The sequence below is a fragment of the Formica exsecta genome, unplaced genomic scaffold, assembly GCF_003651465.1.
Source record: "Formica exsecta isolate Colony F162 unplaced genomic scaffold, ASM365146v1 scaffold854, whole genome shotgun sequence".
Lineage (NCBI taxonomy): Eukaryota > Metazoa > Arthropoda > Insecta > Hymenoptera > Formicidae > Formica > Formica exsecta.
In genome coordinates this window covers 90,784-106,410 of record NW_021853626.1, presented here as the reverse complement: position 1 = coordinate 106,410, position 15,627 = coordinate 90,784, and the positions used below count along the sequence as shown (strand labels likewise).

Below are 15,627 nucleotides of genomic sequence, written 5' to 3'. Positions count from 1 at the left end.
GCGCCCGATAACCTGCGCCTGGCTTTCATTGCTTGTCTTTTTGTTCGTCTTTTATCTTGTGGAGCTTTTATTACTTGTAATTTAATAATATTAGTTATTTATTATTATTATTATTATTGCATTATTCAAAAAATTTTAGAAAATGTATAAAAATCTTTAAAAATAAAAGTATTAACATTTATCTGTAAAATATTTCATTTATTTCATAGTAATTTTATGTAGGCAAATATATAAGAAGATTTATGTCTATCTAATATATGCCAAATATTTATTTCTATGTAGTAAATAATGCATATTACATGTACATATCAAATAATCAAAAAAAAAAGGGAAAAAATGTTAACAGCGTAGGTGGTTTCTAACCTGGGTTCTCGCTGTTAGTGTACTCGCGCTTACTCCCTGCGCCAATGGCACTGTTCGATAAAGTGTCTTTCTTTATGTCTTACAACCTACATTAAAATTTCTCCAAATTTCAAGTATAAAAAAATACTACTTACAAGGCGCATTGGATGAAAAGCTCTTACAGAGCTTAACTATATTCAATGAAGATTCACCACAAAAAAAGGAGATCAAAATCGGTGAAGTCAGCTGCGACCTCTCCTTGTAAGTGTTTCTGCGGCTGAGAATTTGAAGTTACTTCAGTCCGATGTAAAGACCGCGTTCCTAAACAGTAAACTCAAGGAGGAAGTTTATATGCAGCAGCCAGAAGGGTATAATAATGGAACGGGTCGAGTGTGCAAATTAAAGCGCAGCCTTTATGGATTAAAGCAGGCACCTCGCTGTTGGAACCATCGATTCACGGAAGTCATTAAAAAACAAGAAATGAAAAGGAGCTCAGCGGATCCATGTTTTTTTACCCAAAAGAGAAACGGCAAGAAATTGATTATTGTCATCTATGTAGATGATGGACTGGTAACTGGGTCAGACAAAACAGAAATTGATCTCTACATAAGTGAGTTAAAAAAGGAATTCAAAGTCACAATTGGATTCTTTGATAGTTTTTTGGTAATACAAATTAAACAACTAGAGGACGAATCCATTTTTATAACTCAACGCTTATATTCTGAGAAGATTTTAGAAAAATTCGGTATGGCACAGTCGAAACCAACGCCAATTGAAGGTCAATTCAGATTCAGAGGAAGCTTTAGAGGATCAAGTACCATATCGGCAAGCAATTGGTAGTTTGATGTATCTCATGGCCGCAACACGTCCGGACTTGGCATATGCTCTTAGCATAGTTTCAACAAAGTTGGATTCTCGAACTCAGACTGACTGCATCGCGATGAAACGTGTTTATAGATATCTGAAAGGCACTACTAATTATGGTTTGTTGTTTCAAAAAAACTATAAAGAAAAAGAATTACAAGTATTTAGCGACTCAGACTTTGCAGGAGATCCTATTACTAGACGTTCGAGGACTGGAATTGTCAGCCTCCATTTAGGAGCAGCTATATCATGGTTAAGTCAAAGACAGCGTTGCGTTATGTTATCTTCAGCCGAAGCAGAGTATGTTGCTGCCAATGAAGGAACCAAGGAACTGGTTTGGTTGAGATATCTGTTAAATAAGGTTACAAAAATCAGTTATACTCCTACTCTTTTGGTTGATAATGTTAGAGCAATCAAGTTGGCAAAAAATCCCGAGTTCCACAAGCGGACGAAGCATGTGGAAATAAAGTATCACTTCGTTAGAGAAAAATATCAGGAAGATACAGTCCGCATTGAGCATGCAAATACGGAGGACATAATAGCTGATATAATGACCAAGCCCTTGGAACGTCAAAAGTTTGAAAAGTTTCGACATAAGCTTGGTCTAGTGGACGAAACAAGCATCAGTTATTCTGAAAGGAAGTGTTGGAAATCATAGTAACATACTGCTGGCGACACCTATAGATGCCACGGTTTTTATTGTTTTAGGAACGCCTCATAAATTCTTCTTCGTCATTTGAATATAGATATATATAAGAGTTTTTCTTTTACGTTACAAGTTCTGAGTATTGTTAATAAACAATATATATTCTTTTCGATTGTTGAAGACATGTGTAACGTTCTTGACTCTGTCCTTCACTTCTGTCAGTATTCTAACAATATCTTTAAAGATATTTAATTTTGCACTAACAATAGAGGTTTACATAAATACGTAAGTAATTACAATGTTATATCAAGATTTATATTCGTTATATTAAATTTTAAATTCAAAATTCAAAAAAGTTTGTTGAGATATCGTAAAATGTATGTTTCCAGTCAGAAGAGATCTGTTCTAACAGATATTATCAAGTGCTTGCTACAAATTATTGTCAGCAAAAAGGCTGCAAGTTTGGTACCAGAGTTGTTATTACCGATTAAGCTGGCAGATTGCCGGCAAGAACCAAGCAAAGCTTGCTAACATAACTAGACAGCAAATTGGCGGTAGAAACCGAGCAAAGCTTGCTGACATGACTGATATCAGATTGTCGGCAAAAACTGAGCAATATCTGGAGTGCGCAATCTGATAGCAAATTGACAGCAAAAACCGAACAGAATCTGGAGTTTATTACAAAGTAATAAATGCAAATAAATTGTAGAGTGTGAAAAGGAGAACGACAGAAAATTAAATTTTTGAGAGTTTGTCTAAAACTGTTAAATATGCCTCTGGGAGACATTCGGTGTCTGTTTGTAGATTTAAACTATCTTTCTGTCGCTTAATGTGTAATACTTTGGAAATCAATCGCTTATGTAAATGTGGTTCATTATCAAGTATTTCTATTTTGTCCCACTTAAAGTCATGATTAAGAGTAATTCTGTGATCGGTTATAACAGAGTGATTTGTCGTATTTCGTATTATAAAATAGTTCAGTCGCTTATCGCTATGCGGCGCGTTATTCATTATCTATACCCGTATTCAAATTCTTGTCATGAGTGTATATAAAGCCTGTAAAATGCTAATAATATTATAATATATATATTTCTACCAGTTCAATTTTTGACACAATTCTTATACGGGAAATTCAGGTATTGAACTGATTTTTGGCAAATCGGACAGATAATTGTTCGATTTTCACTTATTCGAACAATTTCTGTCCAAAAAGATCTTTAATTTTATATATTAAATTATTTAAATTTACCTATATGTTTTAATGCTATGCGTAAACTCGTTACGAGCACACCATGTCTACTTGCATCATAACCATTAAGGTGCATTTTCACGAGCCGCTGAAACCAATCGTTTGAACGAAAAAAAGGATCACGTGACGACTTTTGTCGCTAAATTACTACAGCGGTAATTTTTGTATATGAAAAAAGATAGAAGCAACAAAGTTAAAAATTTAGAGACAGATTTCGCGTTTTTTGTGTTTTATTAGCATTTTTAATATTAACATGTTGTAAACAGTTATGGTATGGGTTCCAGAAAAAAATAAATACTGGGTTACTTTATTTAGTCCCATATTTATCGATACATGCGCGTACATTTCGTTACCGGCTGTTGCGACATCTTTGTTTTAAGTATGAACATAGCCAAGTATAGATATAGAGAGGTTATGTTTAAGAATAAATAACTAATTACATGAACTAAGTTGTACTCGTTTTTCCCATACCTGCGTATAATCGAACAGGTTATGGGCCCAGTTCGGAAAAGAACATAAAAGTATTTCGGTAAGATTATCGAAAACTAAATATTTTACGAGATATTTTAATTTTTATATCAAAATATGTCAGATTAAAATATAAAATAACTCAAAAAGTACTTAATGAGAAAATAGTTTATTATAATGTTTTGAAAAGCTCTCGAGATAAGCTACAAGAATATGCAATAAAAAGTAGGCAGCTCCATTTAAAAAATTGTAGGTGACCTTCACGTGACCTTCAAGCAACTATTCAAGGTCGAATTAATGACACCACCTTATGTCTCCCTCGAAACCATACAACTTTTGTCTGAAACATTTTTTTCTAAAATGCATTGTTTACGAGATATTTGACCGTTTCCAGACTTTTCTAACACCCCTTATAAGTAAAGAATTCAGTGATTATTTAGAAAGTCAAGGTATTAGGAGGCAATTATCAGTCGAATACACATCACAACAAAATGGAGTCGCAGAACGTGCGAATAGAACAATCGTCGAAATGGCGCGTGCAATGTTAATTAAGTCAAATGTACCGAAAGGTTTATGGGCTAAAGCCATTAATACGGTAGTATTTTTACGAAATAGATGCCCTGCAAAGGCAAATAAGGGTATAACTCCGTACGAACTGTGGTCAAATCACAAACCAAATGTCAAATTTTTAAAAATTTTTGGTTCCTACGCTACGGTTCTTAAAGAAAGGGCCAGGTATTTCAAAATTTGATCCAAAAGGGGAAAAAGCAATTTTAGTTGGTTATTCTAATGAATCTAAGGCTTACAGACTATGGATCCCCAGTACCACAAAAATAATTAAAAGTCGAGATGTTCGTTTTATTGAAGATGTAAATGATAATAAAATAGAATCTATAGATGTAGATTTATTACCTAACATAAACATTAGAGACAAGCCAGAAATGTTAGAAATTGTAGAGGATATAGAATCCGTAGTTAAAAAAGAAAAAACGAAGTCAGAAAATTTAGAAGAAATTTTAGATTCTAGTATAGACGAAGATACTAGTGATACGTTAAATACAGAAGTGTCAATCTCCGAAAATAGTAAAAAAAACTCAAGGAAGACCTAAAATTATTAGGACTAGTAAGTCAGGACGTCCTAAAAAACAATATCATAGAGCAAACGTTGCAATAAATGTTTTAAATAACGATCCAAAAACGATAGAGGATGTATTAGAAAGATCTGATAAAGAGAGATGGCTAGATACCATAAAAGACGAATGTAATTCACTATTAGAATGTAACATGGGACTTGGTTAATAGATCATCAGATATGAGAGTAATTTCTTCGAAATGGGTTTTCCATATAAAAAGATTTCAAAATGGCGAAATAGATAGATACAAAGCTAGGTTAGTTGCACGCGGATGTGAGCAAAAATATGGCGTTGATTATGTAGAAGTTTACGCTCCTGTTGCTTGAATACAAACGATAAGAACACTCTTAGCAATAAGTGTGGAAATGGGTTATCATATACATCAAATGGATGTAACTACAGCATATATACAAGGCGATTTATCAGAAACGGTATATATGGAGCAACCCCCAATGTTCGAGCATAATAAAAATAAAGTATATCGTCTACCTCGTCCCATCTATGGCTTAAAACAGTCGGGCCGTGCCTGGCAACATAAACTTAGTGAAAAATTAAAAGAAATTGGGCTCAATGCATCTAAGGTAGAAGCTTATGTTTATACAGGCAATATTAATGGCCATAATGTAATAATAGTTGTTTACGTGGACGATTTACTTTTAGCCTCAAAATCAATAGAAATTTTGTGTAAGGTTAAGTTAGAATTAAATAAATTTTTTTAAATGGAAGATTTAGGACCGGTAAGCGAAATATTGGGAATACAAATTGAAGGAGATGGAGATACAGGATCAATAAAAATATCACGAAAGAAATATATGAATGAATAAATTATCGAACAATTTGGAATGAGCTCATGTAAACCTGTGTCTACTCCTTTAGCTTTAGGTATTAAGTTATCAAAAGAAATGGAGGCAAAAACTTCTGATGAAAAAAAAGAGATGGAAGATAAACCATACAAAGAATTAATAGGCAGCCTCATTTACTTAGCAAATACGACAAGACCTGACATTTCGTTTACAGTAAGATTTTTAAGTAGATACGATTTAAATCCTGGATTACAACATTGGAAGTGCGCAAAACATGTCATTCGCTATTTGAAACAAACTGCTGATTATAAAATATTGTATCAAAAAACAGAGAAACCGTTATATGCATATACAGATGCAGATTGAGCCGGTGATCTAGATGATCGCAAATCTTGTTCAGGAAATATACATATATTAGCTAGAGGACCAATAAGTTGGTGTTCTAAAAAACAGACATCAGTTGCGCTTTCAACAATGGAAGCCAAATATGTGGCTCTCTCCAAAGCGACGAAAGAAACTATACATTTGCGTAGATTAATTAAAGAAATGTATGGCAATCAGTATGTATATGAACCAACGGATATATTATGCGATAATCAAAGCGCAATTGTACTGAGTATAGAGAATATGCTTCACCAAAGAAGCAAGCATATTGAAATAAGATGTCATTTTTCTAGAGATGCTCAAAGTAAAGGTTTAATTTATATAAAATTTATTTCTACAGATAAAAATACAGCAGATATATTAACAAAAGCTTTGGTGAAGGATAAATATTTAAGTTATGTTCGTTCATTAAATCTTATGTTTAGTTGAATCACATATATACATATATACAGGGTGGTCCCGTAACGGTCGCCACGATTTTTAAGGCACTTACAATAATCTGACATAAAAAAGTCATAAACAGAAATTTTTAATTTTTATATCAAAATATGTCAGATTAAAATATAAAATAACTCAAAAAGTACTTAATGAAAAAATACTTTATTATAGTGTTTTGGAAAGCTTTCGAAGTAAGCTACAAGAATATGCAATAAAAAGTAGGCAATTCCATTTAAAAAATTGAAGGTGGCCTTGCTTTTTTATGGAAAAAAAATTGTTTGGTCAATTTTTATTATTGCAATTTGTTGCCGGTTAGAAACTGATAAATTTCTGTTTATGACTTTTTTATGTCAGATTATTGTAAGTGCCTTAAAAATCGTGGCGACCGTTACGAGGACCACCCTGTATTCCGATAGAGAGAGTGTTGAGATATCGTAATATACTATATGTTACTTTATATAGTCCCATATTTATCGATACATGCGCGTACATTTCGTTACCGACTGTTGCGATATCTTTGTTTTGTTCTTTTAGTTTTTTATGCGAAGCAAACACAGCCAAGTATAGGTATAGAGAGGCTATGTTTAAGAATAAATAACTAATTACATAAACTAAGTTGTACTCGTTTTTCCCATACCTGCGTATAATCGAACAAAGTTGAAAAAACATATTAAAAATTAATATCATATTAGTAATCATATTAGTTACTTTATTCGATAAAATGCAAATATATGTACATAGATTTTATGTGCAAAAAATGTAGAGGAAAGTAGGGTAAAACCGAGTACTTTTTGGATTTGACTTTCTACAAAGTCAGATGGCAAAAAAAAATCTATTAACTGTTAGTAGTCTTTAGTGGACCTTAAAATGAGAAAATGAGGCTAGTTGCTAGAAAAAAATATTTAGTTACCAAAGATAACAAGATTTTTTTGAGAAGTCAAAATACCCGATTTTGTCCCAGGATAGAGTAAAATCGAATACCCATTCGAAAGCATGTAAAATACCGTGCAATTACGAAATCTTGATTTATTTTAATCAAAATACAATACAAAAATGTATTCTATAAACAAAAATCACATACAAAGATATCCTCTTGCTCTATATTGCTGCAGGACTTTTTTTATTCAATTTTTTAACTTTAGGGGTCTCAAAAAGCTTTTTTTTAGTGGTTTCTTTTTCTGAATGGCAGTCTCCATTTCCAACTGGTTTTTGTAGAAAGACAAAGTCAGGATGACAATTTTTCCTCTTTTCATTATATGAGGTTTGTAGGTACCCGGTTTTGCCCCAACGCGAGGAAAATAAAAAAAACACAGCAGCTGTAATTGCAATTAAATTGCAATTGTGATTAAAATAGTGGAACATACTTAAGTGAAAAAAATATTTTATTAAAAAAACAAGTTTAAGTATAAAATAACTTTTTAATTAGAGAAAAACTTGACGCTGCTAAACTGAACATATGCTAATCTAATTAACATATTATTTACATTTTGTATTTCTGCACCGCCAAGTTTTTCTCTAATTGAAAAGTTATTTTATATTTAAAATTGTTTTTTTTAATAAAAAATTGTTTTCACTTAAATATGTTCCACTATTTTAATCATATTGCAATTTATGAGATACAATTTTTAATATTAGAAATAATACTAAATAAATTTTGTAACATAAATTTTTATTGGCGCAATATTTTTATCATGTATCTCACTATTTTTGTAGAAAATTAAAACAACTATTCTGTAAAATAGTTTTTTAGTTTGACTATAAAGATGTTTTTGTATTAAAGTAACACTATTTTGTATAAGAACTTTTCACAACAAATTGAAATAACACTATTTTGTATAAGAGTTTTTTTTTTTTAGCAAAAGGCGCTTGTGCACATGCACTTGGCGCCTTTTTCACTTTTATTTAAAAAGGGTAATTTTTTAATACTTTACAACGCGAAGCGAGATCCACCCCACGATTGTTGTGTGGATGTGTGGGCGCAGTGGGTTCCGCCTCCCCCTTCCCCCCTACGGAGGGCTCCACTTCCGGAAGATATAATCTAACCCAAACCTATTTCTGATTTAAAAGTAAATGACGCAAATGTAAACAAAAAAATATAAACACGTAAGTAAAATATAACGAAAAGATAATACAAGTAAGTATGAAAATTATGATACTTCAAAATCGCATATCTCTAGAACTAGAAGAGAGCGCCACAAAATTCAAAGCGTGTATTACTTAGGAATGTATCTTCTACAATATATGTAAAAATGAAAACGATCCGTGAGATGTAAATTAATCCAAACATTTACCTTATTTTATTTAAATCTAATATTCTATGTAAAAAATGGGATAAGAATTTAATGTAAAAGAAAGAATGCATAAATAGATACTTTTTATGTATCACAAAAAGACAAAATTATTGTTTTTCATTATTCGTAACTATGATAGATGCATTTTATCTGACTGCATAATTAGAAATAATGTAAAATGATAAGGAAAAGACATATTATTTAAGAATAATTCGAACATATTGAAAAGAGAGATTGAAAAATGTAATATAATATTACGTTAAATTAATAAATCTATATTGTTTATAGAACATGTAGAGTTAAAATAAAAATATTTCTCTTGTTAAAATACTTTGTATAATACCAATTCAAGCTGCTGATTAAACCTATTAAAAAATAATATACAGGGTGTTCTAAACCACCCGTACACCCCTTTTCTTTCAAAAACTAAGCATTTTAGAAAAAAACGTTTTGAACAAAAGAAAGCTGCAAGACCAATTTTGGCAGCGTAGAGAGGGCAAAATGGGCGGTGGGTCGGGCGGGATCTGGCCGAACCGGACGAAAAGCGAGGTCGTTCTCTCCGTGAACACAGTATACATATTTTTAGACTGATATCATATACTGAAAGTAGAAACTAACGAAACAAAACCGCTTAATGCTTGATCATTTCAAAGAAAACAAGACTGAATAAGTTGTGTAAAAAAACTCTCAAATATTATAAAAAGAGAGTTCGGGAAGTTCCGTTTCCGTAGATTAAAATGTAATCGCAATTACTTATAATTGCAATTATCATGTAATTACGATTAAAAGTAATTACGATTACATTATAATTATACATTGTACAATTTTTGTATGGAACATTTTTTTCAAAAATGCATATTTTTCGAAATATTAAGGGGTTCCGACACTTTTTGTACATCCGTATAACTCAGAAACTGGTCATAGAAGTTTTCTGTAACTTGATACTTTTGATTAGGGACACAGGAACTACATCATATCACTAATTTAAGCAAATTGACCGAAAACGTTTTTCTCATAAAAATTAGGCGTGGTTCTTTCTGAAAATTATGATATGATAACAATTTGTGGAAATCGAAATCATATTCAGCGTTAAAAAAATACGGAAATAATTAACTTGTTCTTGTATTTTCTTTGTTGAATTATACAGAGTGTCCTAGACCACCAATACACCCCTTTTCTTTCAGAAACTAAGCATTTTAGAGAAAAACGTTTTGAACAAAAATTGTATGGTTTTGAGGGGAACATAAGATGGTGTCATTGGTTTGACCTTGGATGGCATCGTTAAGGTCAAGTCAAGGACACCTTTAATTTCTTAAATGGAATGACTTGACCTTAACGATGCCATCCAAGGTCAAACCAATGACACCATCTTATGTTCCCCTCAAAACCATACAATTTTTGTTCAAAACGTTTTTCTCTAAAATGCTTAATTTTTGAAATAAAAGGGGTGTACGGGTGGTTTAGGACACCCTGTATAGTAAAAAAAGAATGATATAACTGTTAAAAACTTACCAAAAAAAAAAAAAAAAAGGCGCCAAGTGCACGCTCCAGATATGAAAAACTCATGGAATATAATTATTTTATTCAAACCAAAAAAACTGTTGTATTAAATAGTTGCTTCAATTTTCTACAAAAAAAAAAAGTGATATTGAAAAGTTAAGGAGGTACGTATTTAATGCCGTGACATGCACGACGCTAATTAAAACGTTGCGCGGCGCAATTTTCCGGTGATATTCAACGAAGTGACAATATACAAGTAAATTATATAATTATTTTAAAAATGATGTCTTGTTGCGAATTAATTCAAACGCAATTTTATTCGGTATTAAAACTATTATTGACGTGGCAATTTCTTTAAAAAGCTGAATATTTTTATAATTATAAAATTACAATATCTTACAAATATCTTTTTCATATTTTCAAAAGTAATGCTGTTATATCTTAACATCGATTTTTCGACAAGTAGACGCAAAGCATGTTTTATATTAGGATATCTTAAATTGCTTAAAAATTCTTTCAATCTATGTTATAAAAACCCTTTCGCATATTTATAATCTAACATATCCACGAATCTCATAAATTGAAAGGCGCGATATAAACTGTAAATTATAAAAGATTAAATGAAAAAAATTAAGGTAATTATTTACATTAACGGACACCTCGCCGATGACCTTGACCTTGACATATGTTGTCAAGGACATGACCCTGAGTAACTTTTCTTTATAAGTTAATCGGCGCTCACTGTTTATTAAACAGTTATAAACAAAAAAAATTTGAGAAATTTGCTACTTTGTGTCAGTGCTAAAGGAAGTAATTGGTATATTGCTTATATGCAATATAAGGGAGGCAGCTTCGATGACCTTGACCTTGACATATGTTGTCAAGGTTATCACCCTGAGTAACATAAAAGATTTTTGTTGGCGCTCATTGTTTATTAAAAAATTGTTCTACAAATAAAAGTTATGAAACATTAATATAAGCATAAGCAGAAGCATAAATTTTAGTTTTGAATCAGAATAAGGTTTGGGTTAGGTTATATCTTCCGGAAGTGGAGCCCCCTCGTAGGGGGGACGGAACCCACTGTGTCCACGCATATACTTTATAACGCAAAGCGAGATCCATTCCACAATTGTTGTGTTGATGGGAAAATGTATATGTGAACACAATGGGTTCCGTCCTCCCTACGGAAGTTACTCAGAGTCATGTCCTTGACAACATATGTCAAGGTCAAGGTCATTGGCGAGGTGTCTGTTAATGTAAATAATTACCAAAATTAACATTGATGCAACTGCTTGTCACAATCAATTAATTATTTATAACGTATCAGTCAGTCCACAACTGCTTTGACTTTTAATCAAAATAGAAATCTGTTATGCTAAAAACAGAATAAGAATTTTATACATTATTATATGATATTCGTAATTTAATGATATTAGATAAAAGATTATATTCTAAAAAATTATGTTTATTTTTCATTAGTTAAATATATTTAATATATTTTCTTTAATTTTCTCTCTTAGTTCTTAGATAATATCAAATCATATTATATGAAATAATACAGTATTCCTCGACCGAGAATGGCTCGCGTGATATTTTCCGCTATCAGGTGGTTTATTCTAGGTTTGTTTACGAATCGCGTAATCGCTCTAATTATTCGAAATAAGAAAAATATGGTATATTATAACGGCTTTACGATTAGAATCCGACCATTCTTGCTCGTTTATCTGAATTAGCGTTATTTTGCGGTAGCGTACGGTAAAAGAGAATTCCGTACGTTGGTTTCCTTAAATGTGCGCAACGAGGCTATTACGTAACGATTAATTTAATCCATTAATGTATGGCATTATCGGGCATTATTGTAACATTATTGTAATGACAAAATTGCACGGAAAAATTACGAAATCATTAATTATTTATCATTATTTATCATTTTAATAATCATTTTTTATAATCTTTAGTGTATAAAGAAGATATGCATGACCTATATAGTTCTCGAAAATAATTTGGAACTAGAAAAAAGATATTTGTTTTTAATTAAAATATTTGCCGCAAAACATAATTCTCTTTCATTTTTTAATTAATTAAAAAAAATTACAACATAATATTTTATAATTAAGATAGCTTATACAATATACATGTATAAGATGCGATAAAATACTCTAAATAATTAACAAATTCGCGTCAATATTAATAAAATTATTGAACAAAGAAATAATTCTTTTATGTTTCTTCTGTCAGATATATGCTTGTCCAAATGCGAAAATAATGATATCATAAAACAAAAAACGTGCATTTATTGTATTATTTATAAATAATATAGACGCGTTATCTGTATTAATGATAAACGATTTCCATGTTCTTTCGATAAAATATAAGAAATACACACCATAAATAATATCGCCATATATGCATATACACGTTTTTACACTAGCATACTCTGAAGCTTCAAAAGCTCCATATATTCTTTTACTCGGGAAAAATAGAAATAATATTATAAAGTAATAATGCAGCTCTCTTTATCATACAACTATGGGTTTTAATTGAATCAATTTCTTGAATATATTGATTTTACATATACATACGTACGATTCGACGCTTTGCGCGGCTTTCTCCAATGCAAAACAATGTGACGGCACGCACGGAATGAATAATGTGGAGCACGAATAAAGGTTTCCGGTGAATCGCAATTCAATCGAACGCATTGAAATTCACACCAGAGTTCCGTTAAAAAAGTGAACATAGCGATGCAAAAGAAATAATTTAAGAACGATTTTTTACGTCATATACATATTTTCCTTGCATATTTTTTCCTCTCATTTATCGATCAATCAATTTAACGCAGTATATCAATCAACAATTAATTTGTAATTATTAATTCTCCTTAAAATCGCTGATCAAATGCAAGATATTTGCTGCGACTAGATTGCTAGTCTTTCAAATTATCAACGAATGGATGAATATTTGCCACGAAAAAAAAACATGGACGATGATAGAAGAACAAAATATGTAATTAGTTTTCGATATGTTTTTTTTTGACATCCTGTTCTTTTACACACACATCCGCAAAGTTCGTATCTCTTTCTCCATCCGTGTATATACAAGCGGTCGAAGGAATGTAGATTTTCTTGTTGCCATAACACATTTCAGTCTCTGTCTCTTTCTTTTGATGAAGAAAGATGTAATCTGTGAACTCGGCTTTTTTTAAATAGGATTCGCTTGTACATGCACACCGCATTCACGAATGACGGCGATCCTTCGGGATGCGAGGATCGAATACAAGACAATTTTTTTAATATATGATATTGGCTATTATGATATTGAATATTATGATCATCCATTAAAATAGAAAATTAATTATATAGATTAAATAAATAATTAATAATAAAACTATTCAAGATTTAATTGGAAAAAATAAAGGAAAAGAGTTTGTTAAGAGATTTAGAAAATACAAGCGGAAGAAAGGCTATCGAGATATCCGAACAACATAGATCTTGAACTTTTTAAACAATTTTATTAATATAATTTTATTATATAAAAACAATTTTATCAATATAATTATTTATTTTATTCAACGATTTTTATGTATATTATTTCCTTAATAAATTTTATCTTTTCCATTTTATAAAATTGCAACATTATCATCAATGACACTTTTCATAATATGGAAATGACTTAGACTAAATACATCATTACAAGAAGACAATATCGCTTCAAAAAAATCTCTGATATCAGGAAAAGAAAATTTTGCGTACATGTATTTAGAACTAATCGAATATTCAGGTTTATCAAATCGACACGAGTTTAAAGGTTGTCGTCCGTTCTCACGAACGAGCCTCGAGAGAGCGTTTCTGGAATCAAATTCTAACCAATTAATTTTTCCGCGTTTAGAGCCTCAGTATTGCAGGGAACCTCGAAAAAATCTAATCTTGCTCAAGAATCTCGGAATGTCAAAAATTTGCCGAAAACACAATCGTGTGCGTTATGCTACAACTTCTCATATTTTTGCTTCAAGGGGCAAAGGTCAGTTGTATTGTTGTAAATTCCTCGAGAGAGCCTTCAGGGGCCCTCGATCAAAATTTTGTCGACCGCTCGTTAACAGGGTCAAGATCCTCGCTGAAAGAAGTCCCGGGGCTCAAGAATTTACTACAGCCAGAGTAAGCTGACTGAGGCAGACAAAGAGGAAGACACGAACTGAGGAGAGGATGCGTCAAAGAAGAGAAGGGATGAGGCTTGAAATGTGCGGACTTTAACTTCGTGTGCTTTTGGCCTGCACAGTCAGTGCGCGCGGAACGCAACGCCCAAAAGCTCGTGACAAGCGGGAGTTAATAGACGAATTAACGTTAAATGAGGTGAATTCGTGCGATAAGAAAAATTATTATGAAATTAATTAATTTTATTCTTATAATTTATGGAAAATCCAATTGCTGTAATAAATTCAAATTAATAGTGATGATGTGACAGACTATCTCCTCTCGTCTCGTACAAAAGCGATTGTGTTATTGCAACGCGCGATCGCAATATTTATAGGCGTATATTGTTTAAAGTGTGGTGATTAAGAGATGGATCACATTACATAAAATGAATTTAAAGAAGTACATGATAATTTAAAGTGTGCACTGCAATTGGACGTAATATAATTATGATTATTTTATTTATATTTAATATTATATTGTCTACATATATTTTAGAAAACTTAACGCATCAAGCCAGATTCAAACCCAAAGAATACAAACGATCACAAACGAATATCAACATATATCAAAGAGTAGAAAAGCGTTATTCAATTATTAATTTTATAAAAAATCATTTAAAAAATAATAATTGTAACGTCTTTTCACGTTCGTTCGGTGATATATTTACTTGCGATTGTTCGAACTTGATTTTAAGACATAGATATTCAATATTGCACAAGTACCTATTATGTTCGTAATATCTCAAAATATATTCTCGAATTTTATCGCGCGCGCGCGCGTGTAAATTTATACAAGATCTATTAAATGCCCTTTTTTTTTGTACTATAGAGATTCTTAGAACTTATATAAACTTTAAAAATCTCTATAGTACAAAAAAAGGACATTCAATAAATCATGTATAAATTTAATTTTATTAGAACATAATGTTTTAAATTATATTTAAAATATATATATTGTATTTAAAATATATACATTAGAATTTAATGTTTTTTAACTTTATATTATATAAAATATATATTAAAATATATGTATTAAAAAATATATTAAAATAATATAACATTATATTATACAAATTTATACATGGTCTATTGAATGTCCTTTGAATTATAGATTCTTTGTGATTTAATTAAAAATGAGCTTCTCGTAGCAATTTTTGAGTAAATGTAAGTTATCTTTTAGAAGTATATAATATTCATGCGAATTTATATACAGGGTGTCCCGAAACTCCCGCATACGAAATGTACAGGGAAATTATTGATATCAACTTGTCGTTTACCAAAACTCCATTCAAACAATAATTTTTAAATAAGAACTAT

At 31.1% G+C, this 15,627-nt stretch overlaps 1 protein-coding gene across 3 annotated transcripts in view; it reads left to right on the top strand.

Moving 5' to 3' along the window:
* Nucleotides 1-14,155: 14,155 nt before the first annotated feature.
* The window catches only part of LOC115244751 (protein I'm not dead yet-like), a 31,140-nt gene continuing 29,668 nt past the window's right edge, over nucleotides 14,156-15,627 (top strand). The window contains exon 1 of one of the 3 annotated variants that reach the window (XM_029822676.1): nucleotides 14,156-14,467. The gene's annotated coding sequence lies outside the window, so the exon portion shown is untranslated. The other 2 variants (XM_029822677.1, XM_029822675.1) reach the window with 2 other exon arrangements.